We start from the raw sequence: 15,580 nt of genomic DNA on the forward strand, positions 1-15,580 counted from the left end.
TTTAATGTGCTTTTGGATGATTTTTCACAAAAATAATTTTGCCTCACTATCGAATAGCGAGTCTATCATTTTTTAAGAATCCACATCAGCTTGAGTCGAAAGTAAACAATACTTTTGTCTGCTAGGAATGTTCTCTCTTAGATTTGACGAAAAAAGGGTTCAGAATATTCTTCTACTCTTCTATTTCTATTTATTGAAAGAAAGGAAAGAAGAGGTAGTTTGAGTTGTTTATTATATTTCAATACTTCAGGTGTTTGAACTATCCTACAAATTACAGAAATTCCATCAATTGTTAATTTTCGGTCGGTATCTAATACAATTCTAATCTTGGATTTGATCGTTTTAAGTATCGACATTTCAGATCGTATTCTATTTTTATCATTAGAATTAACATCTTTATAACCAGAGGCTAGGCACTTTGAGGCCCCTAGGGACACTTGAGGGAAGGGTGTACTTAAATTTTAGTTTTAAAAAGAAAAAAATATTATGTTGATGGAGAGGTTTTTTTAGGTGCATCTTTTCCTGGATCCTACGCTAAGACAGATAGATAGTTACTTTTATAAAGAATTTATGACGCCCTTTTTTAGTAGCGAAGCTACTCTATAATTCACTTTGTCCGTCAGTCAGTCCGTAACGCTATGGGGGAAATGGGATTTACTCAGCTCCTATAAAAGATAGAATTCTGAAATGTTTTGACAACATTCCCATCATTAAGGAGCACAATTAACTATAAAACATCACTGGCGGTCGGACGGCTTTTTAGTAGGTTTAAGGCTATTTTTTAATTTTCCATATTTTCCCCAATATCTTTGGTGTTTATGGTCCGATTTTTAAAATTTTTTCAGTTAAAGATATCAAAATTAAATTTTCCGTCGTTTGGAGAAAACAACAATAGCGGTAAGACTGCCTTTTTGCAGGTTTTTAGCTATTTTTACATTTTTTACATTTTCCACCATATCTTTGGTGTTTATGAACCGATTTTCAAAATTTTTCAGTTATAGATATCAAAATCAAATTTCCCGTCGTTTGAAGAAAACAACTATGAAGGTCAGACTGCCTTATTGCAGGTTTTTGGCTATTTTATATTTTTTTACATTTTCCCCCATATCTTTGGTGTTTTTGGTCCAATTTTCAAATTTTTTTCAGTTAAAGATGTCAAAATTAAATTTCCCGTCGTTTGAAGAAAACAACAATAATGGTCAGACTGCCTTTTTGCAGGGTTTTGGCTATTTTTAAATTTTTTACATTTTTCCCCATATCTCTGGTGTTTATGATCCGATTTTCAAAATTTTTTCTGTTTTAGATATCAAAATTAAATTTCCCGTTGTTTGAAGAAAACAACCATGACGGTCATTCCCATCAACGAAATTTTTTGCTTCGCTACTTATGGATGTTGTCATCCTTGTTTAAAACTATTATAGAGTTACTTCGCTTTGTTGGTTATAACTATGCATAAACGAGAGCAAATAATTGTAAGCACCTTCCTGATTTGATTTTGATTTTTTGGTAAATAAACTATGATTCTGTTTTATAAAGTTATACCATCTAAATAAAAAGAAGTTCCACCATATAAAAAATAACGAATATTATCAAATGTTTTGTTAAGTTCAAAGTGCAACATAAAATAACACGGAAAAACATCATCAAAGCCTTAAAGTACATCAAACAATCTGTTATAATTACTATTTACTATTTTTTTCATTCATTTAGACCTATTTAACGAAAACCAAATATATCAACTAAAAATGCCTTATATCACTGCTAAAAGTACTTAAACTCACTTGCTCTCGTTCGTACATAGTACCCTTTCACATAGAATTTTAAATCGACCAAAAAATTCATTTATATAGGATTATTACCAGACCTTTTATTCACACCGTATAAACGTTACAGCCAATTAGAAGTAGCGAAAAAAGTTTTCATTTTGCGGGAACATTAATATTCTAGGCCTCTTATACCTTGTTGTATATTAGGAATTTAGACATAGAGAAATGAATATAGAATTATAACAAACCTTTTTATTGTACAAATATTTTTTTGAAAGTCATTACTAGAATATCGTATTGGGGTATCGTAGGTATAGACCAACAGGGTTTGGGCCCCTGCAAGGGTTAGTAATAGACTTTACAGATGGAATATTAACCTTTCCTGAACCTTTTTTTGATTAGGAGCAGGTTAATGGATTTATTATTAACTGGATATTTTACCAGAATATCATGTACTCTAATAAAGTAAAACTTATGGCTAAAATAACGATACCCCTTTTATCCCATCTCCTCTCATCATACTGGATGAATGAACTGGCCAATAAATTATGTAATACTTCAGCTTTCCTTGTTGAAATTAGCTACCTGATAAAGTTTCTACAGTTACTCCATGAAATCTAGCTTTCCAATATTAAATAAGCTACCTGGTACAGTATCTATAGCTATTTCATGAAACCTAGCTTTCCCCTGTAAATTTAACTACCTGGCACAGTATCTACAGCTATACCATGAAACCTAGCTTTCCTATCTATGATACAAAGTAGAATGATGTCTGTCCCTTAAGATCTCGGTAACCACTGAACCGATCGGACTCTACTCTTCAGGGTATATACCTATTGGTCCTGTGGTTGTTTTAAGCTATTTTCTTGGGGGGTGGGACTCTCCCAACCCCCCTAAAAATGAAAAAATCCCTCCCATTTTTTTCTTTTCTATTATTTAAAATTAGTGGTGGAGTGGAGGCTTCTCACCAGGTACTTAATTTTTTTTCTCATTAATTCCCTCTTTGGGCAAAGCCCCTAGAGGCTAGGGGCAAAGCCGCTAGTATTAAATAAGCTACCTGGCACAGTATCTACAGCTATTCCATGAAACCTAGCTTTCCTATATTTCTCCTCTCAATTCTCTTGCCTCGTATCTTACCCTTTCTGCTGCCAATATTTTGGGCTAGAAAGCACTTTTCTTATTTTTATTATTTCAAACAGCTGATTTTGGGATATTTCATAAATTAAAGCATTCAAACGGCGAACAATAACATTTTTAAATTAGTTGGACAAATGTTTTGGTATTTTAATAAAGTTTAGGCTGAGAATTTAAACATTTTTGTTATCATTAGTGATTTTAGAAGTTTTATATATAAGGTGAAAAAATGCATGATTATAGAGATTAAAAAAAATATCGGTTCAATTCTCTTTTTGTGCATTTTTCTTAGTGTGTTTTTATGTGTCAAGTGACGAAAAAACAATTTTGTGAATTTTGTAATTGAAAATTATGATTAGCGATAGTTTTTGGTTGTTTTAATTCATCTTAAAGAAAGGGAGAGGTAGGTTTCGGGTAAAATCTGTAAAGGTGTGTGTTTTAAGGCTTAAAAATAGTAGTAGAACGATAATATTCACTAAATATGTGTATTTCTTATTGAAAAGAACTATAGACAAAAATTTCTTTTAAAAAGTTAACATAAATTGTTATTGTTCTACTACTGTTTTTAACTTATAACACATAACCTTTACGGATTTTACCCGAAACCTACCTCTCCCTTTATTTCATTTTAACTTCAGGATAATTTTTAAAAAAAGTTTAATTTTTTTGTCTAATATCATAATTTTTGTTAGAAAAAAAACATAGATGCAGTGCAGTTACAATACTTTTAGTCTCAACTATGATTATTTTGACTGTTGCAATTTTCAAGTTTTTCTTTGGGGCAATAAATAGTTAAAAGTTTAAAACTTGTGCACTAGAAGTTTAGTTTTTTGTCATCTCAAATCAGAGAATTAAACTTAAGGTAATATATGATTTGTTAAAAAAAAGTTACAGGTTGTGTGTTTATGTCTGACTTTTTTTTAAAAAAAGGATGAGACAATAGACGATAAATTGATGTACACCCCCAATTATGACAAACAAAATTTCTCTTTCTTTACATAAAAAAATATGGCTACCATATTATCTGGATCCAGTGTTGGAGACCTTTTTCGTCTGCTAGCAAATTGCTTTCTGCTCCTTTCTAGTGACTTGGCTGTGTTAATATTTCCATCGCTATTAAACCAATTAAAGGTCGGCATAGGGTCCACGGGTTGTGAAGTTATTTAATCCCTTCCCACTCTATTGTATTACTTTAATGTACAATCATTGAAAAAAAATTATGCTTACATAAAATTACTCTAACTCATCAGAAATTTAGATCTTTAACATTTTTATATTGTGCAACTATAAAGGGAAACTCATATTTTAAGGGAGGGATCCGACATTGGACTGTAAATTATACTGATACCCAAAATATCATTAAAACGGCCATATAAACTTTCACAACATATTGATCGGTTGGTACCAACTAGAAGTGTCCAAACTTTTCCATCAATAATTTTACTCTCCAGAAGCCTAAACTTTGTTGTAACTAGGGAATGTGCAATGTGCATATATTGATATATCATTTATCGTCCATTGTCTTATCCCCTTCCTGGGTATATCGTTAGTAAAAGTAAATATGTCCATACTAGAGTTGGCTCGATATATATCTATCTCACTATTGGCTAGTTTTCTATAAGTACATATCTATTTATCTATTTCAATTTTCCTCCCTCGGCATTACTATCTAAAAGAAAAATGTAAATATTTAATATTTTAAATGATTTTAAAAAGATTTCTTCAATTCTATTTTTTATTTACATTACCATCACCAAAGGGTTAATATGATTAAAATTTTAGTTTTAATATTTGAACACTACAGAAGTGTCACCACAATCGAATTCTTTTAAAACAGAGTTTTCTTAAATTTTCTATATTATGAACGTATATTTTTTGTTTATCAAATCAAGATTAAATACTTCAATGTAATTCAAATATCAACATGGATTGAAAAACTTTATTCATTCCATAAACAAATAGAATAAAGGTCTTATCGCTTTGGTCAATGAGAGTTTAATGAGAATTATTGGAGCACTATGGTGCACTATGAGTTTTAAACATTTATTCCGTGAAAAACTTGAGCTCATTTATAGACATTTATTTCCTATATAGATTTGACATGGATCTTGAAGCAATAAAGCAGGCTGTTTTGTAAATGTTAAAAATTGGAAGAATCTATTAAATGAAAGTTATCGCAAATATACTTAGAGGTATACTAGCGATTTATATATTTTTAATCTTGAAGTAAAAAAAGGAGAGACTCCCTTTCAAATCTTGTATGCAAACCTAAACACTTTTAAGACTTTTATTCCGTAGCATCTCTATAATTTTATAAAAAACGAGATATTTTGAAACGGACAAAGTTTCCTAATTCTACTCCTCAAGGTCTTTCCTGGGAACCCCATGAAACCATAGTTCTGGTGCAATGAATTTTTGACCACCACAAGGGGGGGCCTCAAAATTTCAAAGTGCTTGTACCGTCACAATTTTTGTAACAGAAAAACTATTTTGCATGGGTCATTTTTTTGCCTAAATCAACCATATTTTTACTGCGGGCCAAAATTTTAACAAAATTTTTCTAATCTGGGGCACTGTGCATATATGGAAAATCGTATTTTAGTTTGCTAACTTGAATATGATGTAATCAAGGATGACAACATCCATAAAATTGATGCCCAATAAGCAGATCATCATTAATTTGAATGTCTGAACAAAATTTGTTGCAATTTTTCGTAAAAAGAAATAATTTCATTTTTAATACTTGATTATAGAGATGCCTCGCTTATAAGATTGTACTTTTCATAGGAACCCTTATAAAAAAAAATCTGATAAATAGGATGATTATATAATACAAAAAGATTTATAAAGCAGTATGTTTTAATTGTACATTCCGATTTTCTGGTAACGATCATAAAGTTTCTACGCTTCCTAAATCGTGCCTAACTAATCAAGGAATCACTATGCAAAGTTTGAAATATATCAATACGACAATCCTAAATTAACTAACCTACGAGCGGACGAACCGAACCTAATTATAGAAAAGCTTCGCATTTAAAAATGCTGAACCGTAAGGTAAAATTGTATTCCAGTTTGCTAACTTGAATATGATGTAAAAAAGTTAACCTCAAGACACTCAGCACTTTTAAAATTTTGTAAATATTATTTACTAAGTATATTTGCGATTACTTTTATTTAATGAAATCTTCCAATTTTTTACATTTACAAAACGGCCTGCTTTATTGCATCAAGATCCATGTCAGATCTATATAGGAAATAAACGTCTATAAATGAGCTCGAGCCTTCCAATGGTATATTCTATAAATTCCTAAGCCGGCTTAAAATTCAAGTTTTAAGCCAAATTTTTGGAATTCAAAGTGTAAACTGGGGATTTCATAGTGTAAATGAAATATGACACCAAACTTGTAAAGATAAGAATCTTGGATTCATAGTGTATTGGCTTAACAGTGGCTGAAGATTTTACACTATGAATTTGCTTTTAAGCTTTTATATTTTCAGAATAAAAAAAATCACGAAATTTCACCTTTTTGCTATCCCATTGAGCCTTTTTAAAAGCGAAGCTTTTCTACATTTAAGGTAGTCCATCCGTAATGGTTAGCTCTTTTTGTTGAGGTGATAGGTCCGAATGTAATACTGACACCGCGTCATAACAAAAGATATTAAGAATCCTCTCTACTTCTGATTTGTCATAAAGAATTAGAGAAGGGATAATGCCATGGCCTTTAAAAAGGCGCAATTCTTTAACAATTACAGTTAGAACTTTTCAGAAAAAAAGTCGTGCAATCAAAGGGTTAATTGTTTGTTGGACAGTATTTTACGTAAATGATAACGAAATTTTCCATAACAGAGTAGCTTCATTATGAATTTAATAATTTTATGTAATTTGATAATTTATTCCTCACCACATAAATGTTAGATTAAAATGCATATTCAAATCTCCCCTACTGCAAAGTATTTCTGTTTCTTTAATCATATAAAATGATGTGCTATCTCGTCCGCACAGCTAAATTCCCATGAAAAAAGCTTTATTTATCGGTTCAGCGGTTAGCAAGATCCTTCACTACAGACAAAAAAAGCTTACTACTTTATAGAATAGGATGGAGTGGAGGAGGGGGGGGGGGGGAAGGAACAATGGGCTGTTTATTACACTAGTCCCCAAAGTTTTATAATAATGTTTTCTTATTTGTTGGCTTAACAACTTGGGGACTTTGGTGAATTTGATTGGTTGGTTAATTCAGTTGAGTGTTCAACCACTAATTTTTATCTACAGAAGGGGTAATTTTGTGCATTATCATTTGTTTTTTTTAGGCATATCTTACAAAGATTGGAAGAGTTTTCAAGTTCACCTAGTAATAAAAGTGAACTTGTAAAAGTAAAAGTAAATAACACATTAGGACAGAAATATGTAATCAAAAATTGTTATTAGATGTTTAGTTTATGTGCTTGATATGATTTTTTTTCTAAACATAATGAAAAAAATTACTTTTTTGCAAACCATCTAGTAAACCTTCCAGGGTCCCCCCAAATCCCCCCTACCAAACCCTTTCTATCAGTTTCTTTTCTAAGATTTAAAGATTTCAATACAAAAAGAGTACCTACTTGAAATACTTGGAGTATATTATTCCCTATCCCTTGTCAACCCCCCACTTAAAACGACATTTCCGTGGATATAGAGAAAAGTAAATGGGCTAGGAATAATTACATAATATTTAGTAATTTTAATACATTTACTATGTTTATAATATAACCTAACTGGCATCTCATTTAACCCTTAGCTGTCGGAACCCTTGCCCCACACCTTAATCGGTCAGGGGGGAGGGGCGTTGAATGCCCCCCCCCCCCCCCCTATTATCTCAGTTCATCTTAAAGCTAAGGGGCTAAAAAGTTTTGTGCATGTTTCCTGTTTTATAGTGAAATGCCGACCCAAAGTAAGTCAAATTTCGCTTCCTTGACCCTTTTTTAACAACCCTTGTTTTAAATATTATAATTACTTATCTTTATATCTCCCCTTTTCCCTTTTCCCTTTTTAAAAGCGAAGCTTTTCTATAATTATGGTCGGTCCGTACGTCCGTCCGAGATAGATAGCTTTTATTCGTTAATTTAGGCATGTTAGAATTGTCCTATCGATTTCAAACTTTGCATGATGATTCCTGTAGTAGTTAGGTACGATTTAGAAAGCGTAGCAACTCTATATTCATTACCAGAATGTCCGTATGTCCATTTTAAACATGTTCATTTTACTACTTTTTTAACAACAAATTTTTATGTGATCTAATTATCCGTTTGATCTGATTTTTGGTTTATTAATTCCTGGGACAACAAAGAACAATAGTATAAGCAAAGCAACTCTATAATCAAGTCCTAAAAATGTAAGTATGTCCAAAACATTATCCTGTATCAAGCAGTTTTTCAACAAATTTACTTACAATTTTGATTCGACTCTTTCTATACTTTTCTATATTTCTATATTCTGATTATTCAGTTCAGACACTATACAAGTGTTAATGTCCGTTTGTCCTACCGTTTCAGTGCATCGCTTTTATGGATGTTGTCATCCTTGTTTTCAAGGAGAACCCTGCAAATATATATCTGTTTATCTGCTATCTATCTATTTATCTCTCTCTCTATCTATCTATCTATTTATCTATCTAGAAGAATCTGTAAAGTAACTGACATATTTGTTTACACGAATAATTAACGACTATTTTTAAAAGCGAAGCTTTTCTATAATCATTACCAGAATGTCCGTACGTCCATTTTAAACATGTTGATTTTTCTACTTTTTTAACATCTAATTTTCAGGTGTTTTAATTATCCGTTTGATCTGATTTTTGGTAAATTGATTCCTGGGACAACAAAGAACAATATTATAAGCGAAGCAACTCTATAATCAAGTCCAAAAATGTAAGTATGTCCATACACATTATCCTGTTTTTAAGCAGTTTTTCAACAAATTTACCTACAATTTTGATTCGACATTTATACATTTATGTTCCGATTTTTCAGTTCAGATACTATACAAGTGTTAATGTCCGTTTGTCCTACCGTTTCAGTGCTTCGCTTTTATGGATGTTGTCATCCTTGTTAACATCTAAATAATTGGCGGGTTCTTTAATTAATAGAGTTTGTGTTTTTTACATAGTCTTTCTGCCCGTCCACAATTCAATAGTATTTAGGCGATATTTAAAATCATGGATCGGGTGTAAAACAATGAACAATAAATTGATATACAACCCCCAATAATGACTTATACTTATCTTTTACCCCCACCCCCCTTTATTAATATTTGTTAATTACTTTTAATTAGCCTAGGCTGAGTCAGGCTGAGGTACTTAGTTGCCCCACAGGATTAAGGTCCCAAAAAGATCCTCCTTATTTTCAATTCATTTTACAAATAAGAGAGTGGAGGTTATCAGCTTTTACATGCATTTTGTATTAAAGCACCTAAAATTAATCTGCTGTACCCAAGGTTTTTGTATGTCAAGATCTTGCCAGCCACTTAACCAATTCATTTCTAAATTAGGTCCTAGGACAAACGTAGGAGTTCCAAATGTCGGAGTGGACACTTAATCTACCTAACCTATTTTAGACCTTCTTATAGTTTTTTAAAATTCCTGAATCCTAACCCATGCGGAAGGCTGATTTGTACATTCATATCTTAACCTAACCTACTCTGTACGGAAATACTTAATTAAATTAATATTTTTTATAGAGAATCCTCCTGTAGATCCTGGGATGGTTTTAAACCATATCGTGCCCCTCCTTCCCTTAATGCTATAATTGAATGAACCTAAAAACTACAAGAAATCACATATTACTTAATGAACTTGCTATTTTTTTCTTGCATCAAAATATTTACTAAATATTTTTTACGGGTGTCTTATAGCTGTCGTTACTCACAAATAATAAATAATTTACAAATTAGAATAAAACAATGATGACAACATTCATCACTAGCGAAGCACAAAATCATTTTGGATGGTCTTACAAATAAAGTAAGATATTCAGTGTAATAATGAATAATAAACAATATACATACAAAGAAAAAATCCCAAATTTTTTGGATCATTTATGCATTATTATTTTGTAGCATAACGAAAAGACCGAGAGATCAAGTAAAAAAAAAGTTTCCACCCGTGTATCTTAAATAGCAGCCGTGAAATTCAGGTTTCATTTAAAATTATAAAGTAGCAATAACAAGTTAATATCTTTTTGGGCAGGGACGTCCAAGCTTTTTATCTAAAAATGAAGGGTTTAACGATTTTTTTGGAGTCCCCTTGGAGTCCCCTTGGAAGTTTTATTATGGGGGTCTACAATTTTCAGGATAACTCTCTATCAGTCCTAGCTCAACTATCGAAAATTCTATGTTGGAAGGGGTGGGGGGGGGGGGGGTATACTTTTGGCTGTGAGGGGAGTGTTATAAAATTTTTGGAATTTGGATCAAGGAAAGTAGCGGGAATCGTCGTAGTTTTACAGTAGATATTTTTCTATTTCTAGCCCCTGCGGCCTGCGGGGGATTTAACCTACTGTGGAAATATGACGAAGTTAGAGTTTCCTGGCTTTCAGAGCTCTTTAGCATTTTTGTAGTATCTGTCTATTTCTTTAAGCGAAGCTACTCTATATTTATTGATTTAGTTTGTTTGTTGTACATACATCTGTTTGTCTATTGGACAGTCATTATAATCTTTTTAATGTAGGGGAAGGCTTGTAACCTTTATAGTATCTGTCTATTTTGTTTTAGCGACGCTACTCTATATTTTGTTGGTTTGTTGTACGTCTGTCTGTCGATTGGACAGTCAGTTATTATTTTTAGTATGGAATGATATTTGTCTATTTTTCTGTATGTATTTCTGTTGTATATGCTTTTAATATAAAATTTTCACTTTTAATCTGTCTAATGTTTAACTTTATTAAATTTTGATTGTCAAACCTCCCCTCCCTCATGTGCTCTTGAGGCCTTTAGGGCCGTATCCGCTAGAAACTATAAAATAAAAGTCTTATTTTAACAGGGATCTAAAGGGATAAGACAATAGCCGATAAATTGATTTACATACCCAATGATTCACAAAATTACCCCTTCTGTAGATTATAATTTGTGGTTGTAACATTTGGACCCTTTCCTTTTTTTAAAATTAACCATTTAAAATTTATTAAAAGCCTCCTAAATTTTTAAGCCAACGAATAAGAAAGCGTTATCATAAAACTTTGGAGACTAGTGTAATATACCCCCTAATGCCCCCTCCCTCCCTGTAAAATAATTTTCATATTTTACTTATAATAATGTAAATAAATAACAATAGGTTAATTTTGCCTAAAATTCTACAATCAAAATATTCAGGAAGGGAGGGGACATTGGGACATTTAAAATTGTGAAACGATCGGTCTAGCCGATTACGAGATTTTACGGACATACATACAGACAAAATGACCTCCTTTTAGATGCTAATATAGTTTTCAGATATTGGTCAATATGTTCCTCTATTGTTTGGAGGGGATGGATATAGCTATATTAACCATCTGGAATAAACAGAATATTAGAGTATGTGAAAATCTCAGACAATAAATTATTTAATTATATTATTTTAAAACATCTATTTTATGCAGGATTTCTAAGGGATAAGACAATATAAGATAAATTTTTATACGTCTTCAATGATGATTATCAAATTTATTTATTCTTTAGATTAAAATTATTGGTTAAAAGGTTGGGACATTTTAAAATTTAAGAAGCCAGTATACTTATCAATTTAAATATAAGTACCCAAAGTTTTAACTCTCTACATGTGTTAATGTTCTATGGTCCTTGGTTTATTAGAGCTTTCTGGATTATGGAAAGAAAACAAAGTCATTCCTAATTAGGACAGAAGTCACTGGAAATTGGTCTAAGGAAGGCTACTTATGTCCTTCATCTAACAAAATCTAACTAAAGGGAGGTGACTTATGTTCTTTGTCCGACAAATTCTTACATTAGGAAGGCTGCTTATGTCCTTTATCTTGCAAAACTTAGCTTTTCTGTCCTTCACTTAGCAAAACCTCACAAAACATAGCATTTCTGTCCTTCACATAGCAAATTCTTGCAAAACATAGCAAATTCTTGCAAAACATAGCAAATTCTTGCAAAGCATAGGAAATTCTTTCAAAACATAGCATATTCTTGCAAAACATAGCAAATTCTTGCAAAACATAGAATTTCTGTCCTTCACATAGCATATTCTTGCAAAACATAGCCAATTCTTGCAAAACATAGCAAATTCTTGCAAAACATAGCATTTCTGTCCTTCACATAGCTAATTCTTGCAAACATAGCAAATACTTTTAATTTAATAATTGATATTCGAGTTAGATATATTCACCCACCCAACTTTATTATCTGTACATAAATGTAATAGGTGACGTATTGTGGTGTAGCTCCTTTTTATTGGTAGAATAGCTACTCTATAACTTGAGTATTCCAGTACGTCCATACGTTTATGTACAGCAAAACAGAAAACTTAAGTTCATGTAAAATAAAAGAATTGTCCTATCGGTTATAAATCTTAAACAAAATTGTTGTTGATTCTGATTACAAAAAAGCTATCATTTTGGAAGCAAAACAACTCTATGGTTATAATCTTTATCTACGACAGTATGTATGTCCATTTGGAATTATAATAGCGATTCTTCTATAAGGTAAGCAACTCTATAATTTGACCAAAAATTTTACAACCAAAATATAGTTACCTTGCTCAAAACTATAATTAAAAATTTGTAAATTTTTTAAGATCTGATTTTAAGGATGTTTTTAACTTTTTATCCTTGTAAAATAAAGTTAAAGTTGATGAACATCCCCAATGTTATTTCACAAAATAACCCCTTATGTAGATTACAATTAGTGGTTGAAACGTATGGACACTTAATTTAATAAACCAACCAATCAAAATTTATCAAAAGTCCCCAAAGTTGTGAAGCCAATAAAAAAGAAAACGTTATCATAACACTTTGGGGACTTATGTAATAAACAGCGCATTGTCCCCTCTCTCTCTGTAGAATTTATTATTCAGTGGCGTGAACAGGGTTTTGCCAGGGAGGTGCGCTAATCATATACCTATCAATATATATGACATTCAATATACAATATATCTATCTATCTATCCATCTGAAATAACAAATCAGAAATTCACATTTCTATAATTGTACATTTTTGCCTTTGGTCACCTGACTAACAGACTCAGAGACAAATATTTACAGAATCGGCACAAAAAAATGAGTCCTCGATCTTAATTATGGGCCGAGAATATTGCGTTATCACCTAAACCTGACATACGGACGGACAGCCATAGTAGTTATGGAGAAGATTCAGCCAAAGTAAGATGAAGAGTAGCTGCAAAAAAATGTGTCTTATTTTGTAAATTTCCGTTAAAATTAAACATTGTCTTTAACTTTAAAATAAAAAAAAATTCACAGGGATCTAAAGGGATAAGATTATGGCTGACTAATTGATGTACATCCCCAATGTTGATACACAAAATAACCCCTTATGTTATGTTATGTTATGTAGGTGCTTGAAACGTATGGACACTCAATTTAATAAACTAACCATTCAAAATTCATTAAGAGTACCTAAAGTTTTAAAGCCAACGAATAAGAAAATGTTATTATAAAACTTTGAGGAAATCAATGTTTCAATTCTTTTTATTTGTGTCTTTATTAGCATGGCTGACAGGGACAAATCGAATAAATAAATGCTAATTTATGAGAGGAATCTAAACAGATGCACCAAGTGTACATTGAAAACAACAAAAAACTATCACATTTCATTTTTCTGGTAATGTTTGTTGTACCTCCTCGCTGTTCTGCAATAGTCTAGCGTCCATATATTTCATTGGTAACAAACTTTTCCGTTTTTTTGTTTATATGAATAAATAATAAGGCTTACAAAATGATTGTATGTGAAGCTTAGGATACAATTAACAGTAATATTTGCTAAAGGTTTGTCCCTGAAAGTTTGAACTTGATATGGCAATTATAACCTGCCTAAATTAACCACTGACGGACGGACGTACTAACCCTAATCATAGAAAAACTATTTTTTTGCTGTTTTAAAAGAACACTTATTTAAAAGTATTTGAAAAATTTGGCAATAGACATAATAGGTTTAGATCTACAATTTCAGAATTATACCAATAAGGAAAATAGTATAGGAAGTTTTCGACCAAATCATTAATTTTGAAGGTATTATTACTCAATGTAACACATATGTCAATTATAAAAATTATCTTCTTCTGCCAAAAAATTCTTTTTAATATGTGTTTCTGAATAACCATCTAGAGCAATAAATCTATTGTTTTTTAGCAAACGGAAACTTGTATAATGCCATGCGATTAAAAACTGCAGCATTTTTTATTTACTTTTTTTTATTCGGGAAATATTTAGGTATTAATTAAAACTTTCAACAACGAGGCAGTATCAAAAGGCTACCTTTTCTAATAAAATGAAATATACTTTTTCAGATTACAACAGGGAGGGATTAGTCAATGCCGAAAAAATGTCCTATCTTATCATAAGAAAGTACCAACTACATAAAGACAAATTAGACGATTTTTTTTGGGGGGGGGGAGAATTTACATTGCATTGTCTCCTCCCTGAATCCCAGTAATTTATATACATGCAATAATAAGCAATAAGCAAAAAAACGACAAATTTAAAGTTTTCCTTATTTAAAGTAAGGAGGGCTAATTTGCAGCTACTCTATATTTCAATATTTGTCTGTTTTTTTGAGATTTACTTTACTGAATGTTGTCATTTTAGTTTAGTTATGTAAGGTTAAGTAATGGTTAAGCAGTTCCCTACAGGGTTGGAAATAAAGACTTTTAGGATTGGAGCTTCCCGCAGGGTCCAGAAAAGGGAGGTTAGGTTAGGGTGTGTTTAGTTAAGGTTAGGTTTGCCCGCATTGTTAGGAGGTTTGGATTAAGGAATGCAGGGACTTACTCCCCCCCCCCCCCCTCCCTTGAGGTTTGGTGATTATGTGTGTGAAAGAATTTTTAAAATTAGTTAAGAAACAAGAAAGTTATACAAAAATTTGGGGGAAATACCTGCCAGCCCCCCCCCCCCCCCTCCCTCTTTCTTCGGGGGTTGGTGATGTCATATGTGAAAGAATTTTTTTAATTGGTTAAGAAACAAAAATTTAATAAAAAATTTTAGGGGGGTGAGGTCGCCCCGCTCTCCCCCCTCAACCCCACTTGATACCTCCCCATCCTGGGTTTAGTGAAAGAATTTTTGATATCCGTTCATAAATAAAGAAGTTAGGTTTTGCTAACTGGTTTTCCTCCAGTTGAATTTTCATTTGGATTTGAACGATAAGTTTTGTGATTTTAAACCTACTAAATTTATATTTCTCTTTTTAAAAAAATTTTATTACCTCTATTATCAGACGTATAATCAATAACAACGCTTTCATGAGAATCAAAGTGGAGATATTTTTCAATATTGGCTGAATTTTCTAAGCGAATTTCTGTGAAAAAGTGAGAAAAATGAAAGGAATTCTTAGTGTAGTTTTACTTAATAGACTTACTATAGTACAATATGATTTCCTGTTTTTTTCAGCCACCTGGCTTTTTAAGCCGGCTTAAGGAAAACAAAGTGTAAAGTGTTTAAAACTCATAGTGCTCCAATAATCCTCATTAAACTCTCATTGACCAAAG

Source organism: Acartia tonsa, chromosome 11 (genome assembly GCF_053477335.1).
Source record: "Acartia tonsa isolate MP-2025a chromosome 11, ASM5347733v1, whole genome shotgun sequence".
Classification (NCBI taxonomy): Eukaryota; Metazoa; Arthropoda; class Copepoda; order Calanoida; family Acartiidae; genus Acartia; species Acartia tonsa.